This window comes from Cnephaeus nilssonii, assembly GCF_951640355.1.
Source record: "Cnephaeus nilssonii genome assembly, chromosome: 15".
Classification (NCBI taxonomy): domain Eukaryota; kingdom Metazoa; phylum Chordata; class Mammalia; order Chiroptera; family Vespertilionidae; genus Cnephaeus; species Cnephaeus nilssonii.
Genome location: NC_137086.1, coordinates 11,884,009 through 11,890,838, shown reverse-complemented (window position 1 = coordinate 11,890,838; position 6,830 = coordinate 11,884,009).

The window sequence follows — 6,830 nt, the reverse complement described above, 5'->3', positions numbered from 1 at the left end:
AGGGATACGCCAGGCGCCTGCAGGCCAGGACAGCGTGGCATCTTTCGTAGCATCTCTTCTCCACTGGAAGGGAATCACCCATCTGCTCTCCGTTCTGGTTCGTTGACTCACTTAAGGAAAGATAATGGGCTTGCAGGACGGGGCTGTGTGAGATGTATGGTTGCTGCACGCCTTTCTCAAGACATGTATGACCTTCCCAGTCTTCATCTTCACCTTCTTCTCTTTCCCTTCCACCTGGAAACTGGTGCAGGTCCTTTAAGACTCACCTCAAATGTCAGTATTCCTGGGAATCCTTCCTTCATTCCCCCAGTTATTCCCACCTTGCCCGGTCAAAGCATGTATCCTATTATATTGTAATTATTAGTTCGCACATTCCTTTCTAAAATGATATCTTGAACATTTCCAGAAGTTACGACTATTCTTCAAAAACTTCATTTAAATACTATGACATCATGAGTATGTATCATAATGTAAATGTATGGTCCAGATTGGATAATGAAGTTGTTTCTAATCATGCGATAGTATAATAACCTTATGATGAAAATTCTTATCTTACCTATCAATCTTTAAATAAATCTCCCTTTTCCCTCTTGGAGTAGAAAGTGAAATTCTTTGATGTCCTTGACCCGTATTACTAACTCTCTTCCCAGGAAGGTACCAAAAGTACCGATTTACATCCCTACCTAGAGGACACAAGAGCACCCATCTCTACCTGGCCTCACTTTGGTGATCCCCTGCAGGAAGTAGTGTTTGCAGCACTAATAATTTACCACGTCATGATATTGGAGAGGCAAACTCAATGGTTCCTATAACATGTAATTGAAAGAGCTTTATTAATTCAATAATATATCTCTGTTACCCGCTCTTGTGGTTTTGACCATTCTCTTTTCTTTAATACAGTTATATGTGCACATGTATCTCCCCTTCTAGGCTTTAAGTGATAAATCAATACTCCACCCCAAGAGATATGAGCCATCTGAGCAAACTAAGGAGTCCATATGTTATAGGCACAATGACCACTGAACTAATGAATTTATTTCTGTAGGTTTCTGATCAGGATGGGGGTGGATATCTGTACATCTGTGATCAGGGTGCGGATTAAAATATTTGGCATCACCCACCCAGTTCATAGGTTCTGGGTCAGATGAATTTAGAGGGTAGTGACCTAGAGTGAAGGAACTAAAGCTGACAAATTTTTTGGTGGTTGGTACTATGCCAGATTTCTCTGACTAACCTCCAACCTTTTATCACCATCACGGGAAGACAGAAATAGCAGAACAATACAATCATTTCTTCACTAGCACTGGGAGGAGGGCAGAAGGCATCAGAAGTGCAGTGCACTCAGCAAGTTCCTCACCTCGGTCTACAGGCCCAACGTGGTCCTCTCCCTGCCCCTCAGCCCCACACTTTTTCTGTCAGTTCTTTGGAGACACCCAGTTCCCTTCCATTTCAAGGGCCGTTGGCTATGCTGCTCCCTCTGCCTGGAGGACTCCTCTCCGGACTGTGTGCTATGCCAACTTTTCATCCTTTGTGGATCTCAGCTTCCTGCCTCCTGAGAGAGGCCTTCTAAATGGAATTCCACTCTTCTCTCCCACTTCATAATATCCTCATCATTTGTGAATAGATGTTTATTTGCATGTTGATTTGTTTAACATCTGTCTTTCCCAGTAGGCAGTGAACTCCATGAGGACAGGGACCTTGTCTATTTGTTCACGTTGTATCCCCAGCACCTAGAACCAGGCCTGGCTCCCAGTACGTTAATTCATGATTTGTTGAATGAGCTACAGCAGAGGGAGCCCTCTGCTGGTCCAGTGTAGACTCAGAGGTCAGCCCATAGCAAGGGGCAAAGAGAAAAGGGCAGTAGGGGAGATGGTAATGGTGATTCTGAGCTTCTTGTTTTTTGTTTGTGTTAGTCTTCGTCTAGTTCCTAACACAGTTCCTAGAATGTTGTAGGTGCTCAATAAATGTTGGTTGGTTGAGTGAACCAGCAAATTTTTGTGTGCCTTTTCAGAGGTACTTTTACCCAATTACCTCTGATTCTCACAACAACCTTATATGATCACGTCCCTGCTTTATAGAAGTAAGTGCCGAGAAAGAGGGCAAATTAGGTGCTGAAAAAAGTAGTAAATATCTTTCACATCCTTCCAGAGGCTCCAGAAGGTTATTACTTCTTATCATTGCCCTCTGACATTCTAATTAATTCTAATTATAGTTCGTGGCTCTTGAAATAGCCATCATCTTTAAGTTTCTGAGCCTCTGCTCTGACTGAAAGAACACTACAGCCAGCAGGCTGCCGAGATAGGAACAGAGCAAGCAAGTCATCCTGGCACCCTTTGGCCATAGGCTCTCCACTTCGCCTTCACCTAGAAACAGATCCCCTTTGGCTCTGTTTCCTGCACGTTGTATCTTCTAACACCCAGCACAGAAGGAGGAAAAACACACCAGCCAGGAGACAGAAGCCCTAGCTCTGAGTTCTCACTATCTTTCTAACAAATTGCATCATCTGGGACAAGTCACTTAATCTGAGTCTCATTTTCCTCTTTTTTTATTATTATTAGAGGCCCAGTGCACGAATTCATGCACCGGTGGGGTCCCTTGGCCTGGCCTGTGGGATGGGGCCGAAACTGGCTCTCCGACATCCCTCAAAGGGTCCCAGATTGCGAGAGGGCACAGGCCAGGCCGAGGGACCCCACCGGTGCACGATTGGGGCCAGGGAGGGACGCAGGAGGTTGGCCAGCTGGGGAGAGACCGCAGGAGAGCTCCAGGGCATGTCCAGCCGTCTAGCTCAGTCCTGATTGACCAGACTCCAGCAGGAAGCTAACCTACCTGTCGGAGCATCTTCCCCCTGGTGGCCAGTGCTCGTCATAGCGAGCAGTTGAGTGGCCTTAGCATATTATGCTTTGATTGGTTGAACGACTGACCAGACAACCGGATACTTAGCATATTAGACTTTTATTATATAGGACTAGAGGCCCGATGCATGAAATTCATGCATGGGTAGGGTCCCTAGGCCTGGCTGGTGATCAGGACCAATCTGTGGGGCGACTGGTGGGGTGATCGGTGGGGCGATCGGGGGTCCCCTGATGGCATCCGCCTTGGCTGGCCTGGGGCCTGCGGGCTGGGGGCAGCTCCTGCATTGAGTGTCTGCCACCTGGTGGTCAGTGTGCATCATAGCGACCAGTTGTTCTGCTGTTTGGCCGATTTGCATCTTAGGCTTTTATTATATAGGGTTATTTTAAAATATATTTTTATTTATTTCAGAGAGGAAGGGGAGAGAGAGAGAGAGAGAGAGAGAGAGAGAGAGAGAGAGAGAGAGAAACATCAATGATGAGAGAGAATCATCAATCGGCAGCCTCCGGCATGCCCCCTACTGGGGATCAAGCCTGAAACCCAGGCACATGCCCTTGACGGGAATCGAACCTGGGACCCCTCAGTCTTCAGGTCAACACTCTACCCACTGAGCCAAACCAGCCAGGGCTCATTTTCCTCTTTTATATAAATCTGAGTCATTTCCAAGGTTGCTGTCAATACTAAATTACACTTGGAGTAAAAAAGATGGAAAAATGAAAATAATTATGCTAAAGAATGAGAACAGACTAATATCTTTTCTGGGGTTATTTGCCCTCTCACCATACCTTGAATCAGGAATCTTCGAGTTTACTACCTCACCAAGCCATTTGGTCTCTTCTGGAGAAAACCAAGAAACATCCTTTATTTACCCACAAACAACGTTTTAGTCATATAGCTGGAATGTACACATACAGACAGCAGACATTGACATATTCATACCCAAAATATCATGCTCTCAAACATATGCAGTTGGAGAGAGAGACCATAATTTGTCATACCCAAGCACCAGGTTCTAGAATTGTGCAATTTTTAAGCTGGAAGGGACATCAGAGACTTAATTCTTATCCAATACCTTTATTTTATAATTGAGAAAAGTATGTCCCAGAGATAGGGGTTGACCTGCTCAAGGTCAACCAGTGAGGTCCAGATCTAAGTCTTCTGACTTCAAGTTCAGTGTCTACTCTATACGGTGACTTCTCCTTATACACACCAGCTCTCTCTCTCTCTCTCTCTCTCTCTCTCTCTCTCTCTCATTTCAGAGAGGAAAGGAGAGGGAGACAGAAACATCAGTGATGAGAGAGAATCATTGATTGGTTGCCTCCTCTATGCCCCCTACGGGGGATCGACTCAGAAACCCAGGATGTGTTCCCACTGGAATCAAACCATGAGGCTCAACCACTGAGCTACACTGGCCAGGCCACACCAGCTCTCTTTAAAATCTAGGTTAGAGACAGACCAAAGCTGTAGTTGATGTTCACCTCCTTTCATGGATGATGTCGGGAAATGTCCCTCTTCCCCTCCCCACAGGCATCTCAGGGTGGGAGGTGGAGGGCTTCCAGCTAAAAAGGCATCTCTTACCTCTGTCCTCTCTGCCCTGCAACCCCAGACTCTGCAGACCTAAGGGCAGGCTGACAGGGCACACCTGCCTCACCTGCAAAATGGAGATGGTAGTGTCGGCCTCTTAGCGTTGTTAGGAGGCTTCAGCATTTCATTTGAACAGTGCTTGGCACCTGGTAAGTGCTGTCTCATTTATCATCATCATCATCGTTTCTAGTCTAACTCCTCTCCATTTTGTAAAGAGAGAAGTTACTTTTTACATTGTCTCTGGGAAGAAAGGAAAAACCAGGCTCCTTCCCTTAAGAAGATTTGCAAATTGTAATTGGCATCCTTCCATCCCCTTTCTGCACCCTTCTCAGCCTTGTAGAACCCCATTTTCTTGTTCCCCTGACCAGTACCCACCTGCTGCTTTCTGGCTATTCCAAATATCTCCGACAGTCCTCCCCCAAACAGTCAGAACTCCAAAATTACCTCTCTACATGTCTAAGAAAAACAAATACCTTCATAAAATGTTCTCATCCTCCAGGGTTAGGTGGGAAGCAATCTGATTAAAATACTGTTAATTCAGCTTACAGTGAGAAAGACTATAATACCTCACCCACTGAATTCTTACTAACAACTGGAATTTCCGGCTATGTTGTGAGAAGAGACTTTGGGCCTTCAATCACTTCTCTCCTTTGTGTCCAACTCCACCAACTTCACATCTTTTTCTCCCTGCAGCTCTGCATTATTCAGATTCTCCTTCTCCGTCTCCGGTAAAGTTCCTCTCCCCCTGCTGGACCCTCTCCCTTCTTTCGCCTCCTGGCCATGGATACTCTATACGGCTTTGTCTTAAAGCCCCTGCTGTGCTCTCTCCTCTCGTCTTCAGAGAGCCCATCGGTACCCAGGGCGTCAGCTGTCACAACGATGCTTTAGTGTCAGTTTGGTGCCGTCCACATGCCAGTTTCCCACGGTCTCAAAACCACACTCTGAAATCTGAACTCACCATCTCGCCCCCACCCTGGTTGTTCCTCTTGGTTTCTCTCTTGGTTAATGTTATGACTTTCCAGGATAATGATGCTCAAACCCCAAACATCATTGGGCTGTGGACTCATTATTTCCCCCCAAATTCAGTTTACAAAGTCTTACCTTTTAAATGGCTCTTTCATTTGTCCCTTCTTTGCAGCTCCCACCACCTTGAAGCACCCCAGATAAAGGATTGCCATGTCGCGCTGACTGTTGTCCTAACTGTTCTCCCTACTGCCAGTTTCATCCTGGATCCGATTACCACTCTTTTGGTCTTCGCCTACAGATGCAAAACAACCATTCAAATCTGGCTGCTTTCTGGCTGTTCAACCAGATTCCAACTTGATTCCAACGTACCCCTCCAAACTTAGTGTCTACGATTGCCCTCAAGCGAACCTTCCATGACACGCAGACAAACATTCCTACACCATCACTCTCATACCATTTCCCCCCATGAATTGTCCTCTTCATTAATCAGTTCACTTACTCAACAAATATCTGTTAAGCACTGCCATATGCCTCGTACCTTGGCTATCCTAATTGGTCAAACTCGTTTCTGTTCTCATAGATTATAGCTTAGTGTGGAAGACAGATATTCATCAATATGCTCAGCAGATATTTGTTGGGCACTGTCACGTGCCAGACACTGTTCTAGATGCTGGGAATGCAGCAGCACACCAGACAAAACTTTCTGTCACCATGGAGCTTACATTCTGGTGGGAGGAGATAGCCAGGAAGTAAAACAAGTGAAATACATAGTATGTTAGGTGGTAACAATGGCGGCTATGGAGAAACATAAAGCAAGGGATGGAGACAGAATTTTTTAGGGATTGCAGTTTTTAAAAGGATATGCAGAGAGCTCTGCCCAGTGTGGCTCAGTTGGTTGGGGTTGTGGGTTCAATTCCTGGTCAGGCACATACCCAGGTTTTGGGTTCGATGCCAGGTCGGGGTGTGTATAGGAGGCAACCGACAGATCGATGTTTTTCTCTCACATTGATGTTTCTCCCCCTCTCCCTTCCTCTCTCTCTAGAATCAATGGAAAACATATCCTCAAGTGAAAAACAGAATAAGAATACGCAGACAGGTCTGAGAAGGTGATATCTGCGTGAACATCCCAAGCAGGTCCTCAGGCGAGTAGTGAAGACCTCTGGCAGATGGCAGGCATGCAGATGAGTAAATGCATAGGCCCTGGGGTGGAAACATGCCCGGGGTGTTGCAGGTCCCGCACAAAGGCCAGACTGGCTGGGGAGTGAGGTAGAGTGGTATGAAATGGTCTCAGAGGGGGCTAGATTTTGCAGGGTTTTGCAGACAAATGGAAGGCCTGTGGCTGACAGTGAGTGAGATGGGGCGTGCTGAAATCTGGCCTATGTGGTCCAGCTGCTGGGTTAAGAATAAAAAAGAAAGAAGAATACACTATA